We start from the raw sequence: 15,990 nt of genomic DNA, 5'->3' as shown, positions 1-15,990 counted from the left end.
ATTGCTGGCATGTACTTGACAGATATGAATAAACAAACCCAATCGTTCAAGCGCTGTTGTCATTCCTAAGCTCTGGACAGAAGATTCTGAAACAATAGGAGCCACCATTGATGTTTAATAGTTTAGCTTCTGCCAAATTAAATGATTAACACTACAAGAGACTTAAAAGGGGATGGGGATGAAATAGGGGAACCAAGTGTTCTTTCAGTCGTCTGTTTTTATAACCCTGTTTTGAGGGTGGAAGCTTAACAAGGTTAAGTTATGTACAAAAAATCAACTACCTCACCCAATCCTAGATATCAGAAATGTCAATTTACTGTGCAGTGTGCCACCCCTTTCTGTAATCAAGGCATGTAAATATCGCATACAATTTCTTTGAAGTGACAGAGGGAAAGAAGTAAAGTAAGTTAAAGATGTGACCTTTCTGAGTTGCATAAATCATTAAAAAGTGTAATTTTGGAGAACTGCCAGGGTTAGGAGGTCTTGAGGTTCAAGATATCCTTATCTAGCTACACAGAAGTAACCCCAGAGATAGGCTAGAAGCCTGTTAACGTACAATGTTGTAAAAGCTAGACTACTCTTCTGGGTGATAATAATGCATTTGAAAAGGCACTATGGGACTTGTAGCAGGAAAAGGGGATTATCAAAGCACATTTCAGAAATAAGAGCATGCTGGAAATTGTCCTCATTCCCTGCACCAGTACAGGGGTTGGGTTGGTGAGTTCCAATTCTTCATTTTTGCAATTCCAAATTAGCAGAGTAGCAAAAAAATATTTGGTCATTCAAAATTTATGTTTTTTTTTTATTTAGAAATGGTATGCTTTCTCCTACTGAATTGCGTGTTTTGGAATTTCCATATGCTGGCAAGGCTTATCATAAGTTAATCAAGTGGTGGTGCACGATAATCATCATTATGGACAGATGCTGTATCACAATGTGGGAATTAGAGAATTGTTTCTTATTTTTCAATGTTCACACTTGTTTTTTCTGTGATATAGAAAAGTAGTTGATTGAAAGAAAAGCCTTTATTTGCTTTCAATGAACTGTAAAGTGCAGTCTAGCCTACATGTTTTTTATGGACCAATGCTTGGAAATTCAGAAGTGAAGTCACTCTTTTGTCACCTCCGTAATGATTATTTAAGAAATGTTACCACAGAAATCCTGAGATTTATAAAGATAAGTGAAGGTACAAGAGTTTACCTTCCTGTAAAGCGCTTTGAGAAGCCACCTTTAAAAGGCGCTATACAAAATAAAGTTTATTATTATTATTATTATTATTATTATTATTATTATTTAATTAAGAAAATATTCAGAAAAAAATCTTTTTCAGTACTGAATACAGTCCTCACCAACAGGAAGTGCCTAGTAACTAATATACTGTATATAATGAAACCTTGTACCAAATTAGTCCTACATCCTTTAAGGCTTTTTTTCCATCATGAATTCACTCATAATTTTAAACTCCCAGCCAGGGGAAAGACACAGTATTTGTTACCACAGGTGTTTAATCCTCAGCTCTTAGCTTTTTGTTTTCATTTCGTGTGCGTATATAAATGTGCACTAGTGCTTGTAAGTGAGATATTTTCTTGGCATAATCAGTAATATTTCCTAACCACTAAGGCTTATATATCATATTACCTATTGTAATTTAGAAATGAAGGAAAGGGAACTTAAATATTGAGTCAGAAAAATTAAACATCTCATGCCAGTCTCAAATAACATGGCAACTTTAACATTATAATCAAGTTCTTGATTAGCAAATTTGAAAATGTTTTAGGTTAGATATCCTGCAGGAAAATATTATCATTTGAAAATGATCTGAACTTAAAAAAAATATTGAAAAAACACCTTCAAAGCGTCAATTTTATTCCTTTAGATAAATAATTAAAATTTAAGAGGCTACAGAAACACTTGAATTGCAAACCCTGTTCTCAAGCTATTTATAATTCATAAATTCAATGAGGAAGTTTGCTGTGGGGAAGCAGTTTTTTTGTTTTTTTAATGAATAAAATGTTTTCTAAACTAACTGTAATATATTCGCTTATAGATTATTTCTAAAGGTGATATTCCCTGAAACTTTGAATAATTAATGTAGCCTATATATTAAAAAGTTTAACTCATGCTGATTTATAGTTATATGCCCAGAGCTTTAGGCATTGGTGGTAAATTAGACCAGTTTGTATATTGTGTTATAGCCTGGGATTTTTCATTGATTATAAAGGAACTCACAGATATTTCTCAAAAGGTGATCTAACATCTATTCACTATTTCAGGCCACTTTCCTTGTTCTTAAATTAAAATGTATATATAAAGGATATATTTATGTATTAAATGTTAGAATATTTACTGAGTAATTGCTTCATTTTAATTGTATTAATCAAACATCATGGTGACTGGGCACTTGAGAAACAATGGTATGTTTCAGTGACAAATAGCATTATGTTGTGTACTGCGTATCCTAACATTCAGTGTGTGTAGAATAAGTTGAGTATTCAATTAAAATTAATCAAAATGAGCGACATGAACCCTTTATCAATAGCCTAGTTTCTGTCTCACAAAACATATTTTATATGGTAAAAGAATTTACCAATCAGACTTTTTGTTATTTTCTGATGCATAGTATGTTGTTACATACATCACAGTATTCAAGTTATTCATAGTATTCACTCCTCATATATCTTCACTGAAAGATGCTGGATATAATGCTGTAATAAACAATGTATTTTATTGGCATTTCATTTCAGTACATTTCTGAGGGATGTTCTTTTTTCTCTTCTTCACTGATACAAGAGTGATTTTTGCTGCAGAAACCTGGTAGAGGATAGCACTTCTCCTCAAGTTAAAGCATCCTTCATGAGCTTTTATTGTGAACATTTTTTATTTGAAACAGAAAAAAAAGATGAAGCCTAATATTTAATTCAAGAAACCCCATTAAATTTAGCAGAGAGGAGGCATGTTTGTCCTAAACAAGACATTTCTGTCCGCAAGGCAATTCAGTTTGCAATTCTCCCTGCTGTACCACTGTCGGGTTTTTTGTTCATCTGATATGCTTCATTGTTAATGCCTTATTTCAGCAGAGAGTTGCCTGGTCCAGAAATAGAAACCATCATTAATGATGTCTGGATAATATGGTGTAGATAATGTGTATCGTTTTCTCCTTTTATAATCAGCTTAGCATCATGGCCTGGTTGTCTTGGCTGTGAACTGTGGTCTGCTTGTAACTTCGGTTCCCCTGTGACAGAAGTTTTGATTTTTCAGTATGTTCCCCAAACCTTTGCACAGAAGCCACAGAGAAGGTAGCATCACATTCTGTTAAACACGCCCACCCCTTCTTCTTTTTTTCCCCCCCAATTCGTACACCACAGTCCAGGCCTCTCAGATCCTGCTGCCAACATCCAAAATAGGCCCCTGGAGACCATGGTCACATGACCGCCATTTTCTGCTTCTGTCTTGCAAACTTCTGCACCAGTTGAATTCAAATTCCGGAATATTGCATGACTAACAAAATTGCTTCTGATTTGCACTTCACAAGCTGCTGTGATAATTTTCCCAAAGCGGGTCACTAACTGCTTGATGAAGTAAATATTAGAGGATCTGTTAAAGAACTAGCAGTAGCAAAAAACAGCATCTGTATATCGTCATCTAGTCATTATCTTTGGTCGTATTTTGTCTGTTTTTTCTCTCATTCAAGCTGTGGAGACAGCTAGACAGGAACTGCAAATAATGGATTTCTATGTTTTAGTTAAGAAAATACATTGGCTTGAAAAGTATTAAAAGAGAAATAGGAAAACAACTGGCAATAATCCAGGGAATCATTGCAATCAGCCTAGTCTCTACTTATCCTGTCCATCTGAAGAAGTAGAATCCAACTGTAATAGAATAATTATCGTAAATCATTAGAATGTCAAACACTCTAAGCAGAAAAGGAGAGTAACATCAGAAAATAAGGGAACAGCAACAGATTTGGTATAAAGTGCTGAAATAATATCAGAAAAAGATGGCAGTGTAAACTGCTCTTTAAAAGCGTGGACCTCTAGATATTTCAGTTAAGCATACTGTAAGTCACATATTGCACACGCTGCAATTTAGATAAATATTGGGGCCAGAGTTCATCCTCAACAAAGGAATAAGATGCCATCATTCACTCACCATAAACCTAGTATAGCTTGGTGTAATGGTCCTCGCTGCAGAATAATGACAGATTATATTTTATACTGTTAATTTAGGCTAGGTGTAGAAAGGCAGCCAATATTGCAGTAAAAGCCTCTGTTAGAATTTGAGTTGCCTCACAGAGCTGAAATAATCACCAGTTATTTCTTTCCCCTCCCGTTGCATTGCCTCTGAGAATGGGATCTATAATCTAATTTCAGTGCAGTAAATATAAAAATAATTGATGGAAGAATAAGAATGTAATTTAGCTTTTTATTCTAGCAGGCAATGAAAGCAATAGTCCTACAATTAACTGAGCAACTGAGCACAAGAATAGTACTTATGCATCTTATGAAAGCTCAAGAGGTTCACCATTTAAATGAACACAAACTAAACAAATCATATCTGAACAATTCTAAATCCATTTTTTCTGAGGCTAACCAGGGAGGTTAGGTGTTTTACCTCTTCCTGCTTATTTAAGCTGTATATTATAAACTGTATATGATAAACATTGCTTTGTTGCATAAACAAAATATTTAGATTAGAAGAATATTCTGATAATCACCACGAGATACTGTTTAGCTTTCTGTCTAAACATATTACCAGTAGACAACTAACTCTTTGTGTAGTTTTGTACAACATAACAGATCACAATAAAAGACTTCTTAATATAATAATGCTTTTCTGTTTTAATAGGAGTCAGCCTTCAGTGATAAAATAATTTCGAATGTGAAGGTCATGACCACGCATTCCCTGTTAGGATCCATAATGTATATTAGGAAATCTATTGCTTAAATAATAAATCATTAGATAACAGATTTTGTGAGTGTGAGTGACAAATTGTGAGTGACAGATTTTCAAGACGCTTTCTTGATTTTAATCAGTGATTATCAGCAGTCGTTGTTTGTTTTTTTTTCATGGAATTACTCAAGCTTGGAATCACCTCTTATTTTTCTGTCTAATACACCTCTAAATAGGAATCATCTACTACTATTCAGTTTACTATTAAAACCCCTGTATTGGACCACACTGGGAAATTGAGGGCCTGTGCAGGCTCTCATCCAATATGCCCACCTGTCACAGCCATTTTCCCATTTAACCATCTGACAAACAGAACAATCTGCAGAGCCTAAAACACTGACAGAGAACATTGGCAGAGAAGGGGCACATCTGTCCCTGCCCACAGTGTTCAGTCACAGGTGCACCAGCATGAGGGGAATCCCAGTTACTGATCTCTGAATACATATAGTAGTACTGTATGCACTTGAACCAGCAACATCCAGACCACTGCTTCTTTTCACAAAAGCAGTGCTGCAGTCAATAGCAGCAAGTGGGCTGTGGAAACTGATCTTTATTAAATTAAAAACATTGATGCTTTTGTATGTTTAATTTGTCTTTAAGAAAAGCCTTTATCTATTGAATGATCATCTGTGTTAAAAAAAACAAGCTTTTAAAATATTTTGACAGCAAAACATCTGCTTTGCTAGGTTACCACTTCCTTTAGTTCTTCAAACAAACAAGGAAAATTATATTTTTTTCCCTGTTTTTCTTCCTCATTCATAGTATATTCAGCTCTTTAACTTTAAACACTACATGTTTAAATAGTTATATTGTTTCTTTTCTGGATCAAAACTGATGCAGCATTATTTCTTCAAGCAGTGCAAATAGTGTTTACATCTAGTCTATTCCTAGTGGCTTTCTACCACTAAGCAACAAAGGGCAGCACATCAAATGAAATATTAATATAATCTTCCATTCCCAGTTGGAGGCAATGCTTTCTTCTTGATTCAATGCGTATAGTACCTTTTACATCAAACAAATATTAACATCTTTGGTCAGTCAGTCTATGTTGGGGTAAGCACTGGAAGTAAAACCATTTGTGAAACTATCCAAAAAATACATGAGATAATAATAACCTGGCTGTCTGAAGTTTTTGTTTATGATTCTGATTGAAGCTCTGCTATATTCTTATGTCCTCAGAGGTTCATTCAAATTATTATCTGGAATACATGGTGCTTTTTTAAGGTGTCGTATAGTAAATGAAAACACCTTTGTCAGCAGATTATAGCAGAAGTAAACCCTGAAAGAAACACATCAGTTGCAACAAGGTGTTTGTGGTAATCATCGCTTAATTGCAGAATTATTGTGGTTAAAAGTCCTGTCTTTTCCCAGCACTTTCGGCGCTGATATATCAAAATGCTTACAGAATGCTCCAGAAGCAAAGATTTAGGACTATGCTAGAATAAAAGGTCGTTCTAGAATACAGAAAGAAAGGAAATTTGCTGTATTTCATTATTTGGTTTTCAAAGAGTCAGTTCTGAATCAGAAGTTAAGTAAGGGCCTTTTAATTATTTAAGTCTTCTTATTCATCTTTAAATTGTTGTAATGATGACATCATTTCAGAATTCAAACAACAGCTGGGGTGAGCTTTCTTTCATGAAGGTGTTTGTACTTTATGTTCTATTCATATTCTCACTGTTAGATTTCTACACGAGGTTCAGCAGCAATCAAATTCCACTGTTCTGTATGAACTGCTTCCAAGATGAGAATATTTATCTCAGGCCCAGCTCCATTCCAATTCAAGCCTTTAAGTACAGCAATCACCATTTTAAAAATAAAAATATGTCATTTAAAAACCATTATATATACTGTATGAAAATTCTGAGTTATCACTGGGAATTAAATCATCCAGATTTTGTCCAATTCTTTTTTTTATTAAAAAAGTATTCTGAAAGTATACATTGATCCATCTATATGTTATGAATTTTTGATATATTCTTGAGGATTTGTTGAATACTGGAATATTTGTTTTTAAATTAATGCAAAGCAGTAAAAATTAATTTATTTTCCTTTTCATTTTCCAGTTTTAGAAATCCGTTTTTTTTTTATCCATTAGACCTCATACATGGCATGAATTAAGTGTCTTAATGGTAAATCAATAGGAGAGTATATCAACTGCATAATGGTCACTTAATCAAATATGAATTTGATTGAGTTTCCTTGGAACTTATCTGGCACTCTGCAAAAACTCACAGTTCAGATTGAACTCTAATTATAATCTTAGTTTCTAACATTTTTTGATAGTGTAATGTTTTATTTCCCTTGCACATATTAGAGGTTAAAATTTCTGTGTATCTAAACTAGAGACATGTTTGTTTCAGATTTAATTTGAAATTACCAGTTACATTCTATCGTTTTTATCACATTTTGAATTTGTAAATTGTGAGCAACTCTAGATATCAAAACTAAGACAGGTTCATTCCAAATGCTACTTTTAGCTGTAGGGTCTACTTATTACCTTTCTGCCTTGCTCAAACTGTATGGTATGGTTTTAGATGTCTGTGGTTTTGCTGTGCTTTTGTATATCTTGCCATTTACCTCCAGTTTCTTATGGCTTATCTCTAATTTTGTTACCAAGACTTTACTGTTTTTTTGCCTTTGGGTGGCAAGGTGGCACAGTGCAGCCATTACAGCCTCATGGCTCTGGGGTCCTGAGTTCAGTACCTGGAGTGCTACCTGTGTGGCATTTGTATGTTCTCCCATGGGTGTCACGAAGCGTTTTTCAGGACCCTATGGAGACTATAGAATCCAGAAGGGAGTGCAACAAACACGGGGAAAGAAGACTAGGAACAGGGCTGGTAGACGAAGAGGGGGGCGTATCGATGGTGCACTGGTGCTCGGGGGTGGTCAAGGCAAACAAAGTCCAAAGGGAGTCCGTAGGGAAATCCAGGGTGAGCAAAAGGTCCAGAGCCGGGTAATCCATCCATGACCGATGAGACAAAAGTTAGAAGCCGGAACGGAATCCGGTGAAGGGTCGGGGAAATAAAAGGGGTAATAGGGCCAGGCGTGCCAAGCCCCGGACCCAGATGGTCAGGACGCGGTTGTGAAGCCTATGCCGTTGGGCCCCTCCTGGACTCCCTGGTAGGCGGGCTTCCGGGCGTCCATCTTCCAGTACTGAGGCCAAAATGGTAGGAGCATCTGGCTTTTGTAGGGAGGGGCTGGATAGGAGGTGCAGTTAAATCAACACAAACAAGTAAGAGCCGGAGCACCCTTAAGAGGAGGGACTTACAATCGTGACAATGGGGTTCTTCCAGGTGCTCTGGTTTCCTCTGACAGTCCAAAGTCATACTTATAGATGAATTAGCTTCTGGAAAAACTGACTCTGGCATCCCCCGAGGACCCTGAATCGGAAAAAGCAGTTAGAAGACGGGTAGATATCAACATTTTACTGTATTTTCACCACAACGTAAGCGCTATATGTTAATCTAATTAGGTAGTGGTTGTTATCACCACAAGAAATTCTTCTTAGCAGTTCACCCTTAAACCTAACTGTAACCCTAAGATATTTCTATCCAAATATACCTACAGGTAGGTCTGCAGTGGCACATGGCACCATGGGTACCTCTTTCACCTAATGGTGGACATTCACAATTTTTTGGCATTGCTGATGTTATGTTATTGTCATTTTCAGTCACTGTATGTTCATGATATGCTGATTCTACCTTGCTTCTTGCTCTGCTGTTCATTAGATATAGGGAAAGTCCTGTATTTCCAAACTCAATCAAATAGTGCCCTCAGGAAATATTCTGGCGCATTAAATCAAAGGGTTTCCTTAACTTAACAGGTATCCAAAGCCTGTCTTTCCTCTCCAAGAGCTAAGAGGGAAATGCAAATAGCTCATTTAACTTTAGGTAAAATTAGAAACGCTTTCCAGCTCTTAAAAGAAATCTCCTGGTTAAGGAAGATCATACTGTGAAGCTTGATTGAAGCCCCTTTGCCTGGAGCAGAATCCATGGAAATTAACTTGATAATGATCACATTAAAGAGAAGCAACTACGGACAGAAGGAGAAATTGAAAGTCCATTTATGTATTGACAGTTACTAGTTTCAAATGAGGGTCTTTCTTATTTTGAGAATGTACATTTTTCTGAGGAATGAGGGGATTTCAATTAAGAGATAAAGGCAATGTAATCATTTGATAAGAGCAGATAGTTAAAATCCTGTCTGAAATGGACAGAACAAATTCACTCAGTCTCTTGGATTATACGCTTGTGCTGCGCTTTGTGGTGTTAAGTGTACTAACTGATTATAAGTAGAAAGAGGGGTGGATAATTCAGGTAACAATTTTACAGGATAGAGATGGCGAAGCACTAATGCAAGTCAAGCACACCCTGAAGGCTGTATTTATGGCTGATATTTTTCATAATCACCTATTATTTTAATTTTTATCTGTGGCTTCAGCACAGCACAAATCATTATTGTATTTCTGGGAGTTTCATACTTTGCTTCTGGAGAGTCACAATCCAGTGACTCTCATAAATCACCTCAAAATCACTAATTTCCTCTGACAGGGAAGACTTATTAAGCTTATAAGACTTATTAAGCAAATAATTTTTCAGGGAAGGAACCTCTGTAGAGTGGCACCGTGGTTAGCATTGCTGCCTTGCAGCATTTGGACCCTGGGTTCAATGCTGGACCAGGGGTGCTATCTGCACGGAGTGTGAAAGTTCTTCTCATGTTAGTGTGGGTTCATGTGAGTTTCCTTTGGATGGTCTGGTTTCCTCCCACATTCCAAAATCATATTGGTACAGTAAGTTCATTGGCTTCTGGGAAAATCAGTGTGAGAGTGCGTACCTGTGCATGTGTGTGCCCTGCGATTGTTGTCCCTTCCAGGATGTACCCCGCCTTGCACTCCAGCTCCCCCTTGACCCAGAATTGGATTAAGCAGTTTGAAAATAGATGGATGAAACCTCGGAAGACTAAAGGGTATTTGTTCCAAAATTTGTGTTGATTACCAGTACTTTATTAAACATACCAGATGCTTAAGTGATGAGAATGAGTTATGCCCTGACACTAGACTTTCAGCCCCACTGAACATCTGAAAGATGTACTGAGATGATGTGTAGCATCAAGGGCTCAGAGACAAGGGATTGGCATGTGTACATTGTGCAAAGTGTTGAATGTGTATTTAAAGAATATAGTGCTACCAATGATGACCCAACTAGTCTGTGAATTTCTCAGCACTAGCAACAATGATAGCTGGGATTTCCCATAGCTTGCAACCCTACATAAAACATAATTATTATTTTATTTTTGTTGAATTTTTTTGGGATTAGATATGAATCTTCATCAACTCATCTAGGGCAGATGGTCAAAAAGATACACAAAATTCTCAATTAACTTTAGCATATTAAAGTTTAAACCTAGTGAACAGAAGGGAATTGCATGCTGAAAGCCTAATATTTTTGTCAATGTGGTAAGAGCCATTACCACAATTTATAACACTTAAGTCCTGCTCTTACAGTATTTTTTTAATGTCAGCTTAATGACCTATTGGGCCAAAGATGAATTAAAGAGTGGAAGTGGTATTACAATTATTGTATGTGAAATGAGACATAATTTGTTATATTGTGTGTGACAGAAGGCTTTCATATTCTTTGCTTAGTCAGAGCCTCTTTATTGTCAGTGTTCACATTCATCTGCCTTTTGCCATCGGTAAAGTAATGCTTTTCAAGTCTGCTAATGGCTCCATTTAAAAAAAGGTTTACAGACAGTGAAATCTCACCATGTAATTAACCGCCTCCAAATCTTCTTCTTTAAATATCAGTGAACATCAGAATTGAGCACTCAGTTTTAATGTGAAGAAATGTTCTGGTAATCAAGTCACAAAAAGCAGCTCAATCCACATAATTGAGCACCTAGGGGATAGACCACAGAGCACAACTCACTGTAGGCTCCTTCATTGTTTTTGACTGTAGTATGTAGGTCTTCAGATTTCTTTTAACGTGGAATCTACAACAGTTTGTAATATATATACTGTACATTTTCAACATGACACACTCAGGAGCCCGAGTTTAATCCTGATATTGGGTGTCTCCTCATGTTCTCCATATGCTCACATAGAAATGCATTGAGAGTTCTAGTTTCCTGCTAAAGCCATACTGGTTATGTTTGTTTGGCTGTTCTAATTTTTGTCTTTCTCCAACACCCTGCATGGGATTTGTGCATTGTCAATCCCTCCTTCTGTCCTTCTGGGACAGACCCCGGTTTAGTCTGCTTATCCCTAGGCTAAACAGCTTTATCACAATGAAAGGATGAATTTATCCACTCTGGAATAGATGGTTGTTCTGCATCTGGGCTTTATGTCTCCAATTCCTACAGCGCATGATGAGAAAGAAAACCATCGTACATGTACCTCCATAACCATGCTCTCCAAAATTTGAGGACAACCAATAGCATATCTGTATTTATCATCCTTTGAGACCAAATAATCTTGTTGAGATTGCCGTCACCTTCTGACACTTTTGTTTGTTAAAATACAAAAGCCTAGGAACATCCACAATGCTGTACTCTCTAAGCAACACTGTATGGAGAAATTCAATTGTTCAGACCCCCTGTTCTGTTAACAGTCATTCACAGTTTTTGTTGTTTGATTTGTTCTGTGGCACAATGAGTGGGAGTTAACCTAATAATCCAAATTAGGTAACACTGTACTCAGAAATTCAGTAATGCAGTGAGGCTTTGGGAACCAGATGACACAAGAGAAAAGACACAAATCCCTTTTATAAAAATGACTTTGCAGCTTATTTTTAGGTGCGAAATTTACCGCTAAAACTCAGCTGCCTCCAAGGAGCCACTACCAATAAATCAAGCTAATCAGATGGCAGAGATCCAATTCCTTCCTTCCCACATGATGCACATCTGTTATAGTCCACACACTAGGATAGAATATCCATTTGCTTGAGGATGTAATCTTATCTTTGAATGCTGTATGCAAGCGACCTTCATCTCCTTACTGAGTACATACTGTGCTGTATTGCACAGAAAGATGTGTCAGACAAATAATAATGGCACACTTTAGCTGCTGAATTGAACTATAATGGAATGAACAAAGTTCTTAGTAGATCCGTACTGTATGTACTGATTTTACAGTTATTTTTATAAGCAGCTGGACAAACAGAATTCAAAGATGTCTCTTTAGAACCTTGCGGTCAGAATGTTGTTCATGCTCTATCTCACTGAAGATTGATTTTTCTTTTTTGCATTTAAAATCCTCCAGTTCTGTTTTTCTTAAGCTGCAATCACTATTTTGGCTGAAAAAAGAAATCAGAGAAATGCATTCAAACACATCAGTCTATTCACAAAGCCTAAGCAGATGTTTGTTTTGATGAAAAATCTATTTTTACAGGCTGCTATTATTGGGAATGTCTCTCTTTATAATGTACTGATAATCAGTTACCATTTGAAAGCACCAACAAGAACCCAGTAAAGTTTATAGAAGTGTAATGGACACATGCTTCTTACAGTATGTGAGGTATGCCAGTCAATCATTTTCAGAAAACTGCTTATTAGTAAGACTAACAGCAGCCTGGAGCCAGTCCTGGAAGCACAGGACACAAGGTAGGGGGACAGACCCCCACGGACACAATTTAAAGACACCCCAGTCCTGAAAACACCAAAGAACTCTAACATTAGCTGCTGTACCACCATGCTGCCTTTATGAGGCATCTATATATATTATATATTTTCACATTAAATTGGCTCTGGTCTTCTGCTTGAAACAGTGGTGGAAAAATACACCCTTTCTGGCACTGCGTGGTTTCCTGTAGCCTTTAATGACTCATAATGTTCTAGTACTGCCAAAACTGCCTATCAACAGGTAAGCCAGAAGATGCTAAATCATTCCATTTAAAAACACAAGTAAAAGGTCTGTGCTACAGAATGGAATGGAAAGTAGTGTGTGCTTTGTTTTTTTTCAGTGATTATGTATGCAGGCCATTATGACATTGTTTACTCTTTTTTCAGGCATTGATCCTGTCCAGGACTTTTTCTTTTTTTAAATCACAGCAGAAGGGATATACTGTACTAAGGTTGATAAAGTTAATGTTTTAGGTCCTGTCTCTGGGAAATTAAATTGAAAGTTAATTTTCCCAGGATGTATTTTAATAATAATAATAATAATAATAATAATTGCTTACACTTATATAGTGCTTTTCTGGACACTCCACTCAAAGCGCTTTACATGTAATGGGGACTCCCCTCCACCACCACCAATGTGCAGCATCCACCTGGATGATGCGACGGCAGCCATAGTGCGCCAGAACGCTCACCACACATCAGCTATCAGTGGGGAGGAGAGCAGAGTAATGAAGCCAATTCATAGAGGGGGATTATTAGGAGGCCATGATTGGTAAGGGCCAATGGGAAATTTGGCCAGAATGCCAGGGTTACACCCCTACGTCTCATCCGAAGGAAGGCACCTTTTTACAGTATAGTGTCCCCGTCACTATACTGGGACATTAGGACCCACATGGACCGCAGGGTGAGCACCCCCTGCTGGTCCCACTAACACCTCTTCCAGCAGCAACCTTTGTTTTTCCCAAGAGGTCTCCCATCCAGGTACTGACCAGGCTCACACCTGCTTAGCTTCAGTGGGTTGCCAGTTGTGAGTTGCAGGGTGATATGGCTATTTTGATGTTCTGTTCACTATTCCCTCCAACTGTTCTGCTCAGTCAAAGAATAAAGGTTTTCAGTTTTTCAGCCAATTCAGTGATTGTTTCTCAGGCTTTGTCAGTTTGCTCTTAAGCACTCTGTCCAGTAAGTTACATTGTATGTTTAGAAACTCCAGTTGATCCAAAAGTCCACTGCTCTTGAAGCTTTGTTGGAGTCCTAAGCCCAAACCTAGGACCTTGAGCCATTTCCTGTACTAGCTTTGGGATTCTTACATGTTTGCTGTTGGAGCATAATATTTGCTCATCTAATAAAAAACTCAGCACAGAGCTATTTTGTAATTATTTTGTAAGTTAGTAATTCTGCAAGACATTTAGTAGAATATTAAAGGTCGCCCTGTTCTCACCTCTTACCTCTTGCTAGATGAGATCTCTAATCTTGGCCTCTCTCAGAAACAGTAAGGGGTTTGGTTGGATGGTCTGAATGAAACTAATAAGATGCTGGCACTATGTTGAGAGATGCTGTCACTCTTCACTCCCTCGATTGGCAAGTTTGAATCCTGGTCTATCTAGCATATCACTCAACATCAGGATATCACCAACCATTTAAATCACAATGAGCAGTAATGGTGTTAGATTCTAAAGTTCAGCTGAGTTTCCTACTTTCCTCCCTTTCTTCAAATAGCAGTCAACAGAAGGGAAGTGATTTAACAAGATGAGATGTGAAATAAAATCACACAGCTATTTTACACTTTAATTATTTTAACTGCCAATGAATTAAGTATACCAAAAGCTCAATAATAAAACACCTCTCCTATTATCTAGAAAGGTAGGCATAAGGAAGCAGGGGACAGCTGTCTTCTGGTTTTGTGTTTTAATAGATATCCTTCCCTGCCTCCTGAGCCCTCCTCTACAACAACAAAAATAAACCACAGGCTTGTATCCTGTGGGATCCTGCAGCCAGTGTGCCAGCCTCGAAAATAATCTTGTTGACAAGTACAGCAGCCAGCACACAGAAAGCAACAGCAGCTGCAACTGGAACCTGACCAGCAGGAAAGAATAGCAGGTGAAGAGTGTGGAACTATGCACCCCAGAAGGGAAAGTGGTTAATTTCTCCAGAGAGCAGTCTTCAAGATTTGGACTTCCTCCTCTATGCGATACTGGTAATTTATAATCAGCCTCAGCTTGTGTCACCAGGAAGACTGTTGTCTTTTTTATTATCCGTTCAAGAGTCCTTTTCAAGGTTAACTGGTTAAAAAAGGAAATGGGCATTTTACTAACAACATTTACATAATTCAATCCCCTTGTCTGTGGAAAATAAATGTCATAATTACAAGCACATATCGCTGAAAGAATTAGAGGGCTTTTATATTCCCCTTAGAGATTTGCTCTCACATTGTGTTGCTTATCTGGCTGACAAAAGTGAGTTACTTTGGACCCGGATATGAAGTGTTGCATGATATGTTTTTTTTCTCAGCAGGCCTGAAATCCCAACCATTTTTTACACTTTAGCTAGTACAGAAATGTTGCACTTTGAGGTCTGATTACTGTTATTTACCTCTTATAATTTTCTCTGGATGTTTCTAATCTCCAAATGTCTACTTTTAAAGGTTTTATGAAAAAAGGGGCTTCACCAAGGGGTCGAATTATCATTTGGTTTTCAGCTGGATTTTCCTGTCTCTTATGGATATGAAATTCTGTTCTCCATGAAGGAGAGAGTCTCTTGGTGACAAATGTGGAAGAATGTAGTTAAAATCTTTCACATTTTAAATGCCACCCACTATGAATGTTTTTTTGAATCAAGGGAAATCTCTCATCCAAAGTCAGTTGAACGATTGCCAGGCCACAAAGGAATTCATTAAAGAGAACTATGATAATTAGCCAATTACACAATCTTTTGTGTTCTGTGAATCTGTAAGAGCTGACGAAAAATGTAGGGGTGCATTATTGTTTTTACCTAAATCTTTCTGTGACACTTTTATGATCATCCAAATGTGTGAGACAAGAAAGTCATCCTTTAAAGTGTCATCCTTTAATGTTATAGCAGATTATCCTCCTCATCTGCTGCTCTTTGTAGCTTCATAATATTGAAGTTTGTAAATATCATTCCAAGAAGGGCAGAACAATTTTAATTCTGCCTTTAATTTTAAATCTATATATATATGTATGTCCGAAGTGATGTAAAGGAACAATGACACACCACTTGCCAGGGCTGGAGGTGTGTAGGGCATCCTCAGAGATTTGATTTTCCCCTTGGCCAGGTGCCACCATTGATTACCAGGTTAATTTGGGGGTTCCAAGGGTCAACTAATTCCATACTATTGACTGTCCGGGTGCATCAGCACAGTTGAATTGATTCCTTCTTATATGTCATTCAGCCAATTTGTGTGAT

The 15,990-nt window shown here is 37.3% G+C and overlaps 1 long non-coding RNA gene across 1 annotated transcript; it reads left to right on the top strand.

The window, feature by feature from the left end:
* Positions 1-458: 458 nt before the first annotated feature.
* On the top strand, positions 459-15,646 carry LOC148658371 (uncharacterized). Its single transcript, XR_015940057.1, has 3 exons — positions 459-717; positions 9,823-9,915; positions 14,480-15,646. It is a non-coding gene; the product is annotated as an uncharacterized LOC148658371 (long non-coding RNA).
* Positions 15,647-15,990: the final 344 nt, after the last annotated feature.

The sequence above is a fragment of the Lepisosteus platostomus genome, chromosome 7 (genome assembly GCF_059453375.1).
Source record: "Lepisosteus platostomus isolate fLepPlt1 chromosome 7, fLepPlt1.hap1, whole genome shotgun sequence".
NCBI lineage: Eukaryota > Metazoa > Chordata > Actinopteri > Semionotiformes > Lepisosteidae > Lepisosteus > Lepisosteus platostomus.
This window is presented reverse-complemented; position numbering and strand designations above follow the sequence as displayed.